Source organism: Carassius auratus, chromosome 27, assembly GCF_003368295.1.
Source record: "Carassius auratus strain Wakin chromosome 27, ASM336829v1, whole genome shotgun sequence".
Lineage (NCBI taxonomy): Eukaryota > Metazoa > Chordata > Actinopteri > Cypriniformes > Cyprinidae > Carassius > Carassius auratus.
The window spans coordinates 18,590,072-18,608,997 of record NC_039269.1 but is presented as its reverse complement, the minus strand read 5'-3'; the positions used below and the strand labels follow the sequence as shown (position 1 = coordinate 18,608,997).

Genomic DNA, 18,926 nt, shown 5'->3' with positions numbered 1-18,926 from the left:
CCAATGTGTTTTTAAATCTCTTATCCAAGGGCTGTGTTTTTTATACCAAAACTTTTGCCTTATGTGTAGAATGATTATACCTTGATGTTTATACCGTGTCTATTTCACTACTAACCCAAACTGTGATTACACATTTCTAATAATTAACATTGCAAAGTTTTTAATATTTTTTTAACTGTACTTTTTTATATTCAACAACATAAAGTAATTGCAAAAAAAAAGTAGTAAACGCTAATATAGCTTAGCTTTTTCCAAGTATGTTTACAAACGCACAAGGAATTTGTCTATGGTGAAGGGAGATTCTATGTATACAGAATTTAAGCGATTATATTAAATAAAATCTAGCCGTAATAAAAAAATAAGGAAGACAATAAAAAGTAATGGAATGGTAATTGCAAATGAAAATGGAAATACAATATTTTTATGGTCTCTCATGTACTCCATCTAAGTTCACTTTCATGTTCCAATGTTGAAATTGTGGAAAGGTTCATTATGGGAAAACCCAGGTCACAGGAGATTGTTGGCCATCACCCAATAATTATGCACAGCATGGAGGAGTATTAGACTTTACCATGAATTTATTTATTTTAACTCCTAAAGCTCTGCTAGTTTCTCCTGTCTTAACAGAAGAATAATTAGCTTGTGGTGTTATTGGTTTATTGACTGCTGTATCTCCAATGTTTACTAGGCATTGTAATTAGGTTTTTGATGACATGTAATTGTTTATTACGAAGCTAGACAAGTGATCTTTTATAATAGACCAGTGAGCTTGACTAAAGATGGCTAAACTGCTTGAAAATTACATCCATATCATAACTTAAACTTCATATATATATATATAATTGACAAATAAGTGCTATTTATGTATTATAAACATGAAATATATCATCACTCATCAATCATGCCACAGGTTTGTATGTTGGTTGGGCAATGTGTTCTAGAAACAATCACGTCAAGGGCTGGGTGTGTGGCTTGAGTATTCTGAAAGGAGTATTCGGTCTCTGCAGCACAAAAAGTCATTTTCCAATTTAAGGCATTTTCAAACTGACAACACATCGACAGGCAAGACAAAGCAGGTTACTTAAAGCACAAAATAAACATGAATGAACATCAGAATGTATTTTTTTTCAACTGCAGAAAGACATCAATACACATTTGCCAAGTTTAAGTCCACAAAAGTTAATCTACTCTTCTGTCTGAATTGTTTGTTGGGCATGATGGCGGACTCGGCATTATGATTGGTCAGATTGCCTATCATTCAAGATCTTTGCAAATGGTTAATTGTCTGGGCGATTCCTGGAGAAGCAATAATGTAATAACAATATTTATTACAATAATGTAATAACAAGAATGTAAATGGATTGTGGTAAACTACCAGATGTTTTTGCTAAATTTGTGCTAAAAAATGCTCCAAACAATCAACTTTTGCTCACAATCAAGCATTAGCTAAAATTCACTGTTCTGTTTGGTACAGAAGAGGATTAGGGCCAAACATTTCGAGATTAAAGTCGTAAATAAAAGAACAAAAAAAATAATAATAATTTCAAGAAAAAGCCAAGATAAAATGTTGCGATTAAAATCATTAAATTTAGAGGAAATTTTTAAAAATAATTTACACGTTTGTGTAATGTTCATTGCATCTCATTGGACAGTCTTATTTAGCATCTGCAGTGGGGTGGGTTGAAGCGTGTTGTACTGGGGAGTAACTTGTGATACGATTGACTGGGTTCAAATCCTTTTTTCAGAACTTGCAATTCTTCCTTTTCTCATCTTGTCACATCAGAAAATTGGAAATCAGTTACTAAACGAATATTTAGGTAGGTTTAATGTTACCACAGTAAATCCGTTCTATATATTCATTTGTGGATTGAAAAGTATTCTAACTGCATAGTTTGTCACACAATGTTTCTCCTGTTTTCCACATCAGTGTTGTTGAGAATGGCAGTGCGGTTTCATCTGCCTTTAAAGTAGTTTAAATCACTTTGACATCTGTGGTTTGTATAAGAGAGCTCAGCTCCAAACTTATCACAGCACTGTTCAGTGGCTGCCTAATGAGACCAGTGAGTAAATGCATTTGTTCTGCGCTCACGCTGCGCTGTCTTTATGCAGAGCTAATAATGATCCATGCAGGTAGGGGTGGGCGATATGGTAAAAAATATAATATCACAATTTTTTTTATATCACGATTTTATCACAATTCTTTTTCATGTTGGTTTTACTATTTTGAAAGTTGTCTGAGCATTACAGCCAAACTAATTTCCCTATTATAAAGACAAAGCCTTTCAAGGTAAGAAAAAAAGAATGGCACATATTTAGGCCAAAGAGGGTGAAGATAATTATTTTATAATAACAAAGATAAAAGCATGACAAAGATACACATTACAACTACACATAATATACAAATAAAACCAACAGTGCTTTATTTTCAGGTACAATAGGTGTATTTAGAAATTGAAATTTAATGAACAAATACAAAAATAAAACACTATATAACTAGGGATGCACGATCATGATTTTTCATGATTCCGATACCGATTTTTTGCAAATAAACTGGCTGATTCCGATACAGATTTTCGTTTTTTTCTTTAAGCAACAAACAAGAAAGAAGGAAAGTGTGCATAAACGAGATGTGTATTTGGTATTTAATAGGCCAAACTTTTGTCCATTGAAAACAATAACCGTAACCATCTGAAATTAAAAGCAGTAACTGCACAGCAAGTAGCCTACATTCAATACACACATAGATGGTACAGACATCAGCATTTAGCTTTTGTTTTTGAATTGGGTTGAAATTACATAGAACTGGCCTTAAATGAAAAGATTAACTGTAACCATGTGAAATTAAAGGCAACAACTGTATAGTTCTACAATCCAAACAACACAATCAACACACATTCAATTAGATGTTTATTAATCAGCATTCAGTATTTTAGTTTTTAAATTTGGTTTAAAAAAAAAAAAAGGTCTTTACCAGTGAGACTAAATAAAAGTATGCTATATAAATAACTTATTCCAAAATGTTAAAATCAAATAATGTTGGTGCGAATAAAACAAAGATGTAAAGTGGTTTCATCCAATTAAAAAAATAATAATTAGGATAGGCTAATTATTCACATCTTTTTTTTACTTGAGCCAATGAAAAATAAATTACTATTGACTCAACTTAAAAATATAGATGTGAATCATTACCATCCATCCATCCATCATCTTCCGCTTATCCGGGGCCGGGTCGCGGGGGCAACAGTCTAAGCAGAGACGCCCAGACTTCCCTCTCTCTAGCCACTTCCTCCAGCTCTTCCGGGGGGACCCAGAGGCGTTCCCAGTCCAGCCGGGAGACATAGTCCCTCCAGCGTGTCCTAGGTCTTCCCCGGGGCCTCCTCCCGGTGAGACGTGCCTGGAACACCTCCCTGGGAAGGCGTCCAGGAGGCATCCGAAATAGATGCCCGAGCCACCTCAGCTGGCTCCTCTCGATGTGGAGGAGCAACGGCTCTACTCTGAGCTCCTCCCGAGTGACCGAGCTTCTCACCCTATCTCTAAGGGAGCGCCCAGCCACCCGACGGAGAAAGCTCATTTCGGCCGCCTGTATCCGGGATCTTGTCCTTTCGGTCATGACCCACAGCTCATGACCATAGGTGAGAGTAGGAACGTAGATTGACCGGTAAATCGAGAGCTTTGCCTTACAGCTCAGCTCCTTCTTCACCACGACAGACCGGTACAGCGACCGCATTACTGCAGAAGCTGCACCGATCCGTCTGTCAATCTCACGTTCCATCCTTCCCTCACTCGTGAACAAGACTCCAAGATACCTGAACTCCTCCACTTGAGGCAGGAACTCTCCACCAACCTGAAGTGGGCAATCCACCCTTTTCCGACTGAGAACCATGGCCTCGGACTTGGAGGTGCTGATTCTCATCCCAGCCGATTCACACTCGGCTGCAAACCGTCCCAATGCACACTGAAGGTCCTGGTCTGAGGATGCCAACACGACAACATCATCCGCAAAAAGCAGCGACGAAATCGTATGGTCCCCAAACCGGACACTCTCCGGCCCTTGGCTGCGCCTAGAAATTCTGTCCATAAAAATTATGAACAGAACCGGTGACAAAGGGCAGCCCTGCCGGAGTCCAACATGCACCGGGAACAGGTCTGACTTACTGCCGGCAATGCGAACCAAGCTCTTGCTCCGGTCGTACAGGGACCGAACAGCCCTAAGTAGGGAGCCGCCGACCCCATACTCCCGGAGCACCCTCCACAGGATGTCGCGAGGAACACGGTCGAATGCCTTCTCCAAGTCCACAAAACACATGTGGACTGGTTGGGCAAACTCCCATGAACCCTCCAGCACCCTGGAAAGGGTATAGAGCTGGTCCAGTGTTCCACGACCGGGACGAAAACCACACTGTTCCTCCTGGATCCGAGGTTCCACTATCGGCCGAATTCTCCTCTCCAGTACCCTGGCATAGACTTTTCCAGGGAGGCTGAGAAGTGTGATCCCCCTATAGTTGGAACACACTCTCCGGTCCCCCTTCTTGAAAAGAGGGACCACCACCCCGGTCTGCCAGTCCAGAGGTACTGTCCCCAACCGCCATGCGATGTTGCAGAGGCGTGCCAGCCAAGACAGCCCCACAACATCCAGAGACTTGAGGTACTCGGGGCGGATCTCGTCCACCCCCGGTGCCTTGCCACCGAGGAGCTTTTTAACTACCTCGATGACTTCAGCCCGGGTGATGGACGAGTGCCCCCCCGAGTCCCCAGCCACTGCTTCCTCAACGGAACACAAGTCGGTGGGATTGAGAAGATCCTCGAAGTATTCCTTCCACCGCCCGACGATATCCCCAGTTGAGGTCAACAGGTGCCCATCTCTACTGTAAACAGTGTTGGTAGGGCACTGCTTCCCCCTCCTGAGGCGTCGAACAGTTTGCCAGAATCTCTTCGAGGCCAACCGATAGTCCTTCTCCATGGCCTCACCGAACTCCTCCCAGGCCCGAGTTTTTGCCTCCACGACTACCCGGGCTGCAGTCCGCTTGGCCTGCCGGTACCTGTCAGCTGCCTCCGGAGTCCCACAAGCCATCCAGGCCCGATAGGACTCCTTCTTCAGCTTGACAGCATCCCTTACTTCCGGTGTCCACCACCGGGTTCGGGGATTGCCGCCTCGACAGGCACCGGAGACCTTACGGCCACAGCTCCGAGCAGCCGCAGCGACAATGGAGGTGGAGAACATGGTCCACTCGGACTCAATATCTCCAGACTCCCTCGGGATCCGGTCGAAGCTCTGCCGGAGGTGGGAGTTGAAGATCTCTCTGATAGGGGGCTCGGCCAAACGTTCCCAACAGACCCTCACAGTACGTTTGGGGCTGCCGAGTCTGTCCAGCTTCCTCCCCCGCCATCGGATCCAACTCACCACCAGGTGGTGATCAGTTGACAGCTCCGCCCCTCTCTTCACCCGAGTGTCCAAGACATATGGCCGAAGGTCTGATGACACGACCACAAAGTCGATCATCGACCTCCGGCCAAGGGTGTCCTGGTGCCACGTGCACTGGTGGACACCCTTATGCTTGAACATGGTGTTCGTTATGGACAAACCGTGGTTAGCACAGAAATCCAATAACAGAACACCGCTCGGATTCAGGTCAGGGGGGCCGTTCCTCCCAATCACGCCCCTCCAGGTGTCACTGTCACTGCCCACGTGAGCGTTGAAGTCCCCCAGTAGAACGACGGAGTCTCCAGTCGGAGCACTTTCCAGCACCCCTCCCAGAGACTCCAAGAAGGCCGGGTAGTCCGCACTGCCGTTCGGCCCATAGGCACAAACGACAGTGAGAGACCTATCCCCGACTCGAAGGCGCAGGGAAGCGACCCTCTCGTTCACCGGGGTAAACTCCAACACATGGCGGCTGAGCTGGGGGGCTATTAGCAAACCCACTCCAGCCCTCCGCCTCTCACCATGGGCAACTCCAGAGTGGTAGAGAGTCCAGCCTCTCTCAAGAAGTGTGGTTCCAGAGCCCAAGCTGTGCGTTGAGGTGAGCCCGACTATCTCTAGTCGGTACCTCTCTACCTCCCGCACAAGCTCAGGCTCCTTCCCCGCCAAAGAGGTGACATTCCACGTCCCTAAAGCCAGATTCCGTGTCCAGAGATCGGGTCGTCGGGGGTCTCGCCTTCGACTGTTGCCCGATCCTCTATGCACCGGCCCCTTACGCTCCCTCCTGCAGGTGGTGAGCCCACAGGAGGGCGGCCCCACGTCACTCCTTCGGGCTAAGCCCGGCCGGACCCCATGGGGGAAGGCCCGGCCACCAGGCGCTCGCATACGGGCCCCAACCCCGGGCCTGGCTCCAGGGTGGGGCCCCGGCTGCGCCATGCCGGGCGACGTCACGGTCCTTGATTTTAATTTTGCCATAAGGGGTTTTATGAACTGTTCTTAGTCTGGCCCGTCACCAAAGACCTGTTTGCCTTGGGAGACCCTACCAGGAGCATATAGCCCCAGACAACATAGCTCCCAGGATCATTCGGGTACTCAAACCTCTCCACCACGATAAGGTGACAGTTCAAGGAGAGGATCATTAGAGAATCATTACCATAATTTTTTTAATTGGATGAATTAAACACTTTTTTCAGTGTGCCACAGCAGGTGATTTTTAAATCAAATTCAGTCGATATAATTTTAAGGTAAAATAAAAAGAATAGTTTTATAAAGAACTGACGTTTACTTCTGCCTTTTCTAACGTGTATGCAAGTTCTACTTTACGTTCCTCACGGACGATTGCCATGCACAAACAAAATCAAAACACAAAATAAATCCCAGGCCTGGTTCTCTCTCGTCCTTCACTGTCGTCGCTCCTGTTTTATATCCTTCCATCTCCTCCGTGGGACACGAGACCGGTGAGTGTCGCAGGTGTCGTTCATTTCCAATCACTCCACCGGCCTCGCTCCATTCCCACGGCTCTCGGTCCCGCCCCAGTTTCCACAAAGTGTAAATAGTAGTTATTTAGATGCTGTTTATACTTAAAAATAGTGGCAGATACTATTTGCACCTCAGTATTGTTATACATTAACAGGATGCAATAATAACATTTTAATATTCCACAAATTTACTGATTTATGGAAGAGGATTAGGGCCACACACCTAATCCTCTTCCATAAATTGGTAAATTTGTTTGTCGTTCATCCTATTTAAAATCCTATTTAAAGTTTTCTGAGTCAGAATTTCAGGTCACATTTTCTTTATATTAATGCATGTTACAATGTCAGTTAAATAGCAGTAATAAATATAAAGCTTACACAGCAAAATAGTGTAAAGTAAGATACACCAGTGCAATTAAGTGCTTCTGTATGTACATATGTTGTTGATATAAAAAAAGTATAATACACCTACAGTACTAATGTTATAAATAACCTAATATCGCATTTTAAACCAGATTTAAAGCTGAGATTAGATTTTAAATCAGATTTAAATCAACTGTGAGAGGTTTAATAAAAATATTATGTTTTTTTTTTTTTTTTTTTTTTTTTTTTTTTGTTTCTCACAAGAACATTGGTTGTGTTCTGCACTGTTCATTTACCGTATTTTTCGGACTATAAGTTGCATCAGTCCAAAAAAAAAACGTCGCATTTATTCAGAACCAAGAACTGGAGAGAAAACATTACCATCTAACATTACCAGCCGCGAGAGAGTGCTCTATGCTGCTCAGTGCTCCTGTAGCATACCACTGAAAACAACTGAAAACTGTTAACTGAAATATTAACTTAATTTATTTAACAAAATCCAAGACCAAGAACAGACATTGGTAATCTGGAAAGGCAAGTTATTCAGCTAACGGTACACAATAGTACACAGGCATGCCCGGTATGTTAACATAACACATTACCAGTTAGCTACACAATAGCATAAAGAACATACCCGGGAGGCTGAATAGGCTAAAATTAACATAAGCCAGCGAGTCCAACAGTTACTGGTAACGTTAAGCAAGTTCACTAAGCTCCCGCGATCTTATTCCACTTCATTAAATCACTGGATTTTCAGTGGTAGGCTACAGGAGCACTGAGCATCATATAGCACCCTCTCGCAGCTATAGATGGTAATGTTTTCTCTTGGTTCATTTCTCTGGATTCATGTCAAATTAATTTTGATAAGTCGCACCTGACTATAAGTCGCAGGACCAGCCAAACTATGAAAAAAAAGTGTGATTTATAGTCAGGAAAATACGGTATTTTTAAGGTCATCAACTATTATAAAACACCTGTAAGGCAAAATTTTCACAATATAGCTAATGTTTTTAAACTATATATCATTTACACATTTCATTTGTCTGACCTTATCTTTAATTGCAATCGCTGGAAAAGATTATAAAAAAAAGTTAAATGTTTCAATGTCTTTATAGAATTTAGGAATGCATTTTCCCCAGTTTAATAGAAATCCCAAAGATGTGTAGCATTATTTTTTATTCTCATGTCCCAGGCATAAAAAAATGGTTGCAATAATCAGAAAACAAGAAAGAAAATAATAATGCATGGCCTCTTTGGGCTTCCGGCTTGTTGATTTGGTTTGTAAAAAAAAAAAAAAAAGGACTCCTGTCCATGGGCCTCATTTATAACCGTTGTGTACGCACATAACCAGCCCTGGAAGAAGCGTACACCACTTCCTGCACAAAAGGTGGAATTTATAAAAACAATCTTGATGGGAAAATCTGCACACAAATTATGACCCATGTGTACAAACTAGGGATGTCAACGATTAATCGATGATCGATTAATTGTCGATAAGAGATGCAATCGATTAAGGCTATCGATGGTCGGTTAACCGATTCAATGTTGGGCTGCGTGCGGCTCATGCGCACTCAACACGTGCGAGCGGCTGTGAGTGACGGTGACGATATATAAAAGCATAATCATTCATTCACAATGTACAAATTAAGCTTTTAATGTGATTTAAACTTTAAAGTACATTAAAATAGAAACAACATAAAAGTTCTTCAACATTAAATGCAATAGAAATGTAGTTACTAATCATTTCATCAGATAACTGTTTTATATCGTGCGCTTTGCAGGGCTGCGGGACACAGTGACAGGACAGGTAGTCTATTCATTCCTACAACTTGTTAATTCATTCCTACGAATTATTAATGTGGCAATTGTCCATGTTTCATTAATTTTGTTCCCTAAATAACCCATGATTTAAGTGAAATAAGGGAACAAATTAATAAATCGAACGAATTCTTAATTCATGAAATCTTTAATTTCCCTTCCCATGTTTACCACAGTAAGAGATGCGAAAACAGTTATTAAAAGCGAAAGATAATAAAATAAACCTGGGAAATTAGAGGGTTAGACTATGAAGATTTAGGAAAAGAAACAATGCCTAAATATACTGAATTTGTGGAAATTCGTGACCCAACCGGCAAACCAGAACAAAGCCGCGTAAATGAAGACTATGGGGTCCAAAAGCATGGTCGCCATCTAACATTTTCCAGTTAACCTATTATTCCTCTAATAAACAAAGCTTTTATACCACACTTGTCATAATCAGATCTTATCATTTCTAAATAAATAATTAAATAAATAACCTATTAAACAGCGATTAATAGGCGCTGTGACCGACACATTCCTGGAGCATTCACTGCTGTCACTAAACGGTGACGCCGAGCATCGTTCACAAGTTTCTGCATGGACCTGACTAGGGCACAGGTTCTAAGCCCTGGGACAAAATGGGATGCTTTAAGGAAAATTTATAGCCTACTAAGTAATAGGCCCAACATAAAAATAACAATTTGTTTTCATGTTTTTTTTTTTTTTTTTTTTTTAAATAGGCTATGCGAAATATATCCGACTTAAATAGGCTAATTAAGATTAACGGTTTTAAAACAGAAGTGTGGGCGCTCCATAAGTTCACAAAAAAAAAAAAAAAAAAGGATGACAACGCATTCTGTTTGTTTGCTTTATTTTAAAAGAGCACAAATCTTCTGTTTTTATTGTGAGTGTGCACAAATGAAAGTAAACACTTTTGCGGAAAATATATATATTTTTTTTAATGTCTCAGCTGTTTCGATCGCCCCGGAGCCTGCTGCACACGTATATTCTAGCGATTCAAACTTACATCGCAGTCTGTTCATTATCAAAATAAAATGTCAACTAAACATTAAAAGGTTACACTGGTCAGTTTAAATAGACCGTAGTATACCGGTCCACTCTGCTGTTATGCCAAGGACGTTTTTGCTCCTATGAAGAGGATCATCTTTTCCGTCTATATGCGAATGCGTGTTAAGTACAAGCCTAGTTTACATTATAAATAATAGTTTAACATTCAAATACATTGCGAATATGGAAACATTTCGATTTGTGCCGAATGAGACATGAGCAATAACCTCCAAATAAATCTAGCCAAAGCCGCGCTCGCTCATCCTCGTGTGCACGCATGCACTGTCACGATCTAATGCGCTGTATGCCGGATTTTTAAAAATCTGACATTTTCTAGGACAGAATCCAGCAGGATCAAATTAATGTGAGCAACTGTGTTTTGGTGCAGCAGCGCCGATGTAGTTCACTTAATGTGCAGCGCAGTCACACGCGCTCCACATTTCGGATAATTTTATACAATAATGTCAGTTGAAAACATTGCAATTGTGCTTTAAAATACAACAACGAGCACCACAAAACCATTTAAAGAGGCGCGTTCAGCGTTCTCCGTGCGGGATTGGAAACTGTCAACAAAGTAAAATGACCTCAAAAGTATGGCGCGCTCTCTTCATTTTATCAAATGATCATAATCGCATCTATTCATTTTATAATCCTGCTACTAGCATTTTATTCAGACTAAAACCTCTTTAATTCAAGTGAGAAAGCGTTTTGTGTGTGTGTGTGGCTTTTGCACATTCTGTCATACCGCTGACTGCGTGCCTGCAATAGACGCATTTTGCAGTATTATGGTTAACGATTAATCGATTAATTGATCGTTAATTTAAACGACGATCGATCATGGAAATAATCGAAATTTGACATCCCTAGTACAAACCAAGGTGTTGTACGCTCCATATATGGTGATTTTGGGGAGGAGGCGGGGTGGAGAACCTGACTTCGATTTATAAAGGAATTTTCGCGCAGGTTCTGGTCTATGCAAGGTATTTTAAATCTGAAAACTTTTGTGTGTATGCAAAGTTAGCTTTTGAGCATACGTACATGTGGCGAGTGGGGCGGCTTTCGGCCCCGCCCCACTCGCCACAGTACACTTATAGGATGAAATCTACAGAGTTTTATAAATGAGGTCCCAGGTTTGAAAAAGACCAATACTTGGGAAACCCTTTTTATTCCACAGAGACCTATAATTGGGTACATGGGCCTGGTTTGAATGTTGTGTTTGCAAAAAGCACTTGACAATTTCTACATATCAGTGCACCTTCTAAAGGCACAAAGCTAATTCAATCTCATTATGAGTTTGAAAGAAGTGTTTGCAAACAGCAATTGAAAATTTCTACATATTAGTGCACCTTCTAAATGCGCAAAGCTAATACAATCTCATTATGAGTTTGACTGTTGTGTTTGCAAACAGCAATTGAAAATTTCTACATAGTGCACCTTCTAAATGCACAAAGCTAATTCAGTCTCATTATGAGCAACAAAGCTAAGTGCCTTGTGTGTTGATGCAACACTTGCATAGTTGTTAGACATCTTATTCTTATAATCGGTATGATTTGTTATAATATAATTTTTTATTATACTGTTTGCAAATACAACATGTGCTTTTCACATTTCTGAATCTCAATATTGTATATTTAATCCAGAGACACTGATGTTACTTTGGAGGTTAAAAAGTTAAAAAAATATTAAGACTAAGATTCCGACGCATGAGTATATAGCCCCTTTCACACTGCCATTCCGGCAAATACAGGAGTAAAGTGTTCCTGTAATTGTTCCCTGGTCGCTAGATTTGGCACTTTCACACTGCCAGTGATGACCCGGTATATGTGCGTGCTTTCACACACAACCCTTGAAGATCCCGTAACGACACGTGACATCAGCGCGTGACGTGTAATGTACGAGTCGACAACGCTTGGCACGTTATACTTTAACTGAAGCAAGCAAACGATCTCGGCGTCAGCGCGGAAAGTGAGGAACTAACTGATCTCTGCTTCATTACAGTTTGCACATATGTTTTCGTCGCGAATGTTGATCTTCCTTCAAAACAGCCGGTAAAAAAGTCGCGCGATAACGCGTGTCATCACTTCGATACGGAATTAGATCTGGCTTTTGTTCACACAGCGCTCGTTCCGGATCGATTACCGCAATGTTACTATGTCCCCGACCCGGGTTCGATTCGGTAATCAATTCCGGGACGTGGTTGCTTTCACACAGAAGGCGACCAGGCAATGTTACGGGAATATTGCGGGTCCGACGTGCAGTGTGAAAGGGGCTTATGACTTGGTAAAGTCAGCATTCATCTTGCAAGTCAGAAGAAATGTGGGCTATTTCTGAGTAATTTGCCCCCCGCCCAGCCAAGTTCCTGCTTGAACATGAACACCAACACTAGCACTATTTTGTTAAAATTATTTCCCATTGTTCTTTTAGTTTATTTTGATCCAAAATCTTTTGTGAAACTGCAGCATGTACTAGTACGGACGCCGCTTCTGAAGGGAAGGACTAGTTATCACTGTGCGTATCAAATATTTCTTCTTACACTGCATTTCAGGACAATCTACTGTATGAGCTATATTAAGGCTGCTTTTACACAGTCGGCTCAGTGTTAAAATGTGTGTGAGGTGACTAATGGTGGGGCTGCATCTGTTGGGGACATGCTTGAAATCTGCCAAAACACTTTCTCTGTGGGGTGTCTGGATATCTCTCCTGTATGCTCCTGTATCCTGTAGAGTTGTCACTTTTGAATTCTGCACTTGTAAGTCTTTACAGGATGTGAAACACTCTGTTGTGAATGAAATATTGCAGTGTAATTTTATATGTTCATGAATTTGTTATTTACACTAGCATGATAAAGTTCAGGAAAATTCCTTAAGTTTTTATTAACCTGAAAATCTGTGGTGTAGCAAGACTCCTCAATGCCCCCCAAAACCCCTCATTCCAACAGGCCCACACATGTCTACTTCACTATGTGGATATATTTGCGTAATGCCGCCCAAATGTTCACACAAAGAAAGAAGGCATGGTTTCAGTAACCGCAGTTAGTGTTGAAGCAGCCATGTCTAGGAGATGCTGTGTGTATCTAGGTGAAAGCAAAATCACTTTATTTGGCCTTCCGAAAGTAGCTGCATTTAGGAATCTTTAAGATTACTTACAACAGAACTCAAATGCAGAGTTTTGCGCGTTGTGTGTGTGTGTGTGAGAGAGAGAGAGACAGTCAAACAGTGGAGACTGCTGTCTTAACCGTCTGTGGCTTGTGTACTGCAAACACATCAACTGTCTGTTGCTCTGTTCCCCTTTCAGGCTTGAATTGATGAAACTAAGGTCATTTAAAACTAATAAAACTAAGGTCATTTATTTTGAAAGTTGAAGCTTATTCCATGATTATGGAAAAGGGTGTTACATTTCAGATGAGTGCTTGTGGTGATTGGCCAGTCACAATGCAATGGGGCAGTTGGCCAATCAGAGCAGACTACTCTTGTCGGAAAGAGGGACTTTGTAGAAAACTATGCGTTTAAGAGAGGCAGGGCATAGAGGACCTACAGTAATGTACAGTATTTTAAATATAATGTGTTTTTTTAACATTGCAGCATGTCAACATATTCTGTTAAACCAAATACACAAAATAATGATCTTTAAAAAAGCATCATATGACCCCTTTAACCTTACGCAAAATAACATGATTTATCATTGTAATTTTGACTTTATTCTTATATTATGATGTTAATTTATTCAACGTGGCACTTAAATGCTGCCATATAGGCTATTTGTACAGTCATGGTCAGAAATATCAGCATCATTGGTAAATATGATTAAAGAAGGCTGTGTAAAGTATTCCGCACTGTTAATCCTTTTGATTTTTTAATCTAACCTTTCATTGGATAATAAGAATTTAAAATGGGGGGAAATATTATTATGAAATTAATGTTTTAAATATATTTTTTCATTTTATCCGGTTCACGAACGAATCACTCAGTGTAACTAGATCTTCTTCTTCAACCAGTTCACCAAATCGAACTGAAACGTTTGAAACGTTTATTATTATCTCCAATAATCAACAAATGACTTAACCGGTTAACTTTTTTAATGTGGCTGACACTCCCTCTGAGCAGGGCCGTGCAGAGTCCTTTGGAGGGGCAGCTGCTCAAAGTATAAAAGGGGCACATGGAACAAGGCTTTAAATGGCGCTGTTCAAAATATCAATACAGCAATATATTGTGAAGCATTCTTTGCTGATTCGCGTATCAAAATTGAGTTTAAGTTCATTGTTGTGAGGTGGTTTTGCTCAAGACAGACGACAGAAAGTGCATTAGAGAGCATTTGTTTTCCTTCTTTTTACAAATTCACAAGGTTTTGTTGATATTGTGAATGCAAACACATAAAAAAAAAGGATTTACACTTGCTGTTGTAAACAGCCCCCTGTGGCAGTGTAAATACGCAGAGTTACCCTTATTAACACTGTTGAGTGTTAATAGTCACATCCGGGACATTTACTGGTGTGCATCTGAAACAGCCTTTTTTTTTTTGCTTGTGATGCGGCAAATATGAGGATGGAAAACGGCGAAAGAAAGTGTATAATCTTACTCATAAAATGTGTTTTTTAATATCATATCGTTTTATAATGATATTTTTTTGCTGTGTGCGCATAAACTTTTCTCAATTTCATTTTCTTTCACTCGCGATGCGGAACAGACGAGGACGTCTATTATTTTCTGTAAGGGCATTCTGAAAGTAAGTTAAGTGATTTTATCTCATTTAAAATATGTGTTTAATGACATTATATTGATTTATAGCGATATTTATGTGCTGTTCTCTCCACAACTTTTTCTCAAGAAGGATATTTTCTTCCTCTCATGATGGGGAGAAGAACCATAAGTAAGTGTTTTACCTCGTTTACATGTATTTTATAAGATGATTTTACTTTATGATGATATTTAAATGCTGTGCGCGCCTAAACGAGCCTAACCGTCTCCCACAGATTTAAACTGCAGTGCAGCACAGACACGGGTTAACGTTAACTAACTTAGAGAGGGGAGAGACCAGAGGTAAGCGTTTTATCTCATTTAAAATATCTATTTTATAACATATTGATTTATAGCGACATTAATATGTTGTGCGCTCCTACACTTTCCTCAGAGAGATAACGTTAGATTCTTTTACTCGAAGCGGAACAGATGGGGAAGTTGGTTTTAACAAGGAAAACACAGAAAGTAAGTGTTTTACTTCATTTAATGCATGTATTTCATTAAATAATATTATTTAATATTGATATTTGTATGCTGCGCATGCCTTGATGTGTCAATATATTGGATTTGTGTGATTTTTATTTATTTTTTTCACACACACACATATATAATGTATGTGTTTGTTTCATATGTCATATATTAATATATTTTCATATATATTAATTTGTATATATTTGAAAATAACTTTTCAATATACTCAAACTCTCTATACTTCATTGTTCACCATTCAAAGTGAATTTGTGCCCTCACAAGACTTGGAGTATGACACATGGGTAGCATGAACTACTAGGGGTGTAACAATATATCGTGTTACAATATATCGCAATACAAAAATGCAACAATATGTATCGTGGATAGTGACAATTTGTATCGTGGATAGTTCACTCAAAATAAAAATGTAAATTTAAATTGAAGTTAAAAATTGAAGTTTTCAGAGTCAGTACTACATTAAACTACAATATATTATGTTGAATATAATGTATAATAATGGGGGAATATTAGTGGGTCCTGATAATGCTTATGTTATAAGTCTTATGTTACCAGTAAAAAGTGGCCTACATTATTTTAAATATAACCAGCCAGTGACAGAGTGCAAGCATATTAGTCTAAAATAATTCTGTATTTTCAGGTTCAGAATCATGAATATTTATTCTGGTGCCCAATTGTCCAAGCCTATTCATTTACACCCACAATGTTATATCAAATTCAGCATTTAATCAACATTACATTTTTTCTTAACCTTTTATTATATGTCTTGGAGTATTGCAATAATATCGTATCGTGAGTTCAGTATCGTGATATGTATAGAATCGTGAAATTAGGGTATCGTTACACCCCTATGAACTTCAGATCAGATATGATTTTTTGGTATGCTTGTACTGTCATTTATTTATCTATAAGGTTTGGTTAGAAACATACTGAAGTTTTTCATATTATTTAACAAATATTCTGACTAGATTGTTGGTCTCTGTGAATGACTGTGTGTTCATGAAACACTATTAGTTCAGTTCACTCTGAATTGCACACAATAAAAAAATCATTAAAAGATTAATTAAAATGTGACTCTGGACTGGAGCTTCGGTTGTCATGACGGTCAAAATGACAGCTGACAGATGATGAACGTGATCACTTCCTGTTGCAATGAGCGCAACAGATATAATTACCTCAGAGAAAAAAGTACTGTATATAGATTGTATTTTATTTTGTGTTTTTATTCATCTTGATTGTTCACAACTTTTGTGCTTTTCCTAGTTGAGTTGGATTGAATTGCTTTGCTAATAGAGTGTCATGAACGCACACTCATGCACAGAGATCAACAGTCAGGTAAATAAATTATGACATTTTTATCTTTTGGGGCGAAATAACCCTTAAAACAAATTGTTCACCTGAATTGTTATGAACTTATACTCATGCGGATCCACAGACACCTTGTAAGACATATATGTCATACAGGATTGGAACCATTGGAAGATAAAAAAAAAAAAATGATGACAGAATTTTTGGGTAAATGTTTTGATTAAATTATTATTGCATTGTAATTGATACTTGTCCCTGATATTTCACTTGTTAATAATAGCTTGATAAATGGATGTGAAATTATCCTGCACTCCCCCCCCCCCATTTTACAGGAGCACTTTTGTGATGCTGCAAGTAGGAGTGGATTTCTTGCTTAGCTGGAAAATGCAGAGAACAATGTCTTGTCGTCCCTGGAAAAAAGAAAGAGACTACTTTCTCCAAGAAGGTCCAAACGCCATTGGCACAGACTTTTTTCAGTGATCAGTAACATACATTCTGCCAGGGCCGTCCTTATGGGGGTGTAATTGGTGCAGTCTCACCGGACTCCACACTTGAGGGGTAAATGGACTGAATGATCCCCCCGCCTGGGAACACTCCCTACTTTGCACCAAGCCACACATCAGATAAGTACGGCCCGGCATTCATGGTTGATGGTAATGAATGAGATGCTGTGTTTTAAGCAGATAAATCTAAGCACTATCCACCTTTTTCCTCAATGCGGAAGTAAGCCTATGGGTGAGACTTCGGTTTCATTAGCCGCTATAACGAGGTGAATAACAACGTGCAGTAAATGGTAAAACTGTTTGCAGTACAAACAAGTGTGTTCTTAATATAGATAACATAACAAATGAGCCCAGAAGCTAAACCCATAGAATTTACAAATGGCGACACCCATTTTTACGTCAGGAAAAAGGTGGATAAACTTATTGAAATTCAGAATACATATGGACCAAATAAGAATATGTATTTTGTGCCTTTACACTGATTTGCTTTAACATTGTGTTAATTTTGTAAGAACATGTTGTTTACATGTATTGAAAACACTGAATGTGAAGACATTTTGGTGCAGGGATAAAGTTACAATGTTTCAGTTTAAATAAATAAATGTAAACATGTATTGATGTGTGGATTAATTTATTTATTGTCATATATACATTCCAGGAGTGTTGAATTTGACTTGAATTGAGTTAATTGTTCACTGGCTTTTTTGCTGTGCAGGAGAGTTTTTGTAATGCTAACTACACTGGAGTTAAAAATATCAAGAGTTAAAATCTATCTTAAAGGTGTTAAATTGTAACTTTTTACTCTGGTGTTAAGATATATTAACACTCTGTGGTGTGGACCAGAATTGTTTTTTAACTCCATACCATGTACATATAACTCATTCATAGTGTTAAACATGTAACTCTTTGAAGAGTGTTAATGTAAATGTGAAAAGATTGGGACAATATGCACACTTTTTCAAAGTTGATTTTAACTCTGGTAGAGTTGAATTAACACTTGAAATTTTGCTGTGTATGCCCAACTCACTGTCTGCCACTGGCCGCTTGGTTGTTCCTTTAAAAAACAAAACCTTGAATTTAACAAAAATTGAATGTTCCAAACCTATCTCTAAATCAATTTAAAGAAACGAAAATAAATATTGGCACTTTGCCATTAAAAATCAAAACCGAACTATTTTAATGACTGCAACAGCAGCTGTGAAATTGGGAAGAGAGAGAAAAATAGACAGTGACTCCAGTTTGACTATGGCTGAGAATTCTGATATACTGTCGGACAAGGGAAATTGCAGGGAAATTCATTCCCTCGTTTCAATTAAAAGTCCACCCCAAAACCCCCCACCCCCCTGCTCGGCGGGACCCCATTCTGCACCCAGACCTTACGCCACTGCTGAAAAGTCTTCTCCGTTCCAGCAATGCCATTAATCAGACAATAGTGACCGCCGTGAAACATGTTTGCACTGATATGAGTTACCTTTTCGAGATCCATGTAGATCCATGCAAAGTAATTATAACGTTTTTTGCTTGCCAATTTGGTCTTTAACAAAGTATTAAAATTAGATCTGGATATCAACGCATGCAACATGCCTAGATGTCTTTTTCGCTGTTATCTGGTGCTTATTGAGCTATAATTAAAGATGTCTCGTCACGGGCCACTGAATATTGTTATCTTTATTACACATCAACAAAACCTACCATTCGTTTTTAGATAATGACCCGTTACTTGTGGTTTAGTTTTGCGCAGAATCCATAAATGCGGGCACGGATT

At 39.6% G+C, this 18,926-nt stretch overlaps 1 protein-coding gene and 1 long non-coding RNA gene across 22 annotated transcripts in view; both read left to right on the top strand.

Annotated features, from left to right (window-relative positions):
• dlg1b (discs large MAGUK scaffold protein 1b) overlaps positions 1-18,926 on the top strand; it is a 149,273-nt gene that overhangs the window by 42,501 nt on the left and 87,846 nt on the right. The gene's annotated exons all lie outside the window — the stretch shown is intronic.
• On the top strand, positions 13,372-17,770 carry LOC113045747 (uncharacterized). Of its 4 annotated transcripts, none has more exons than XR_003276026.1 (5): positions 13,372-14,991; positions 15,095-15,161; positions 15,253-15,326; positions 16,614-16,685; positions 16,991-17,770. It is a non-coding gene; the product is annotated as an uncharacterized LOC113045747 (long non-coding RNA). The 4 variants fall into 4 exon arrangements; XR_003276027.1 differs by having other exon boundaries at positions 16,614-16,865; XR_003276024.1 differs by lacking the exon at positions 16,614-16,685.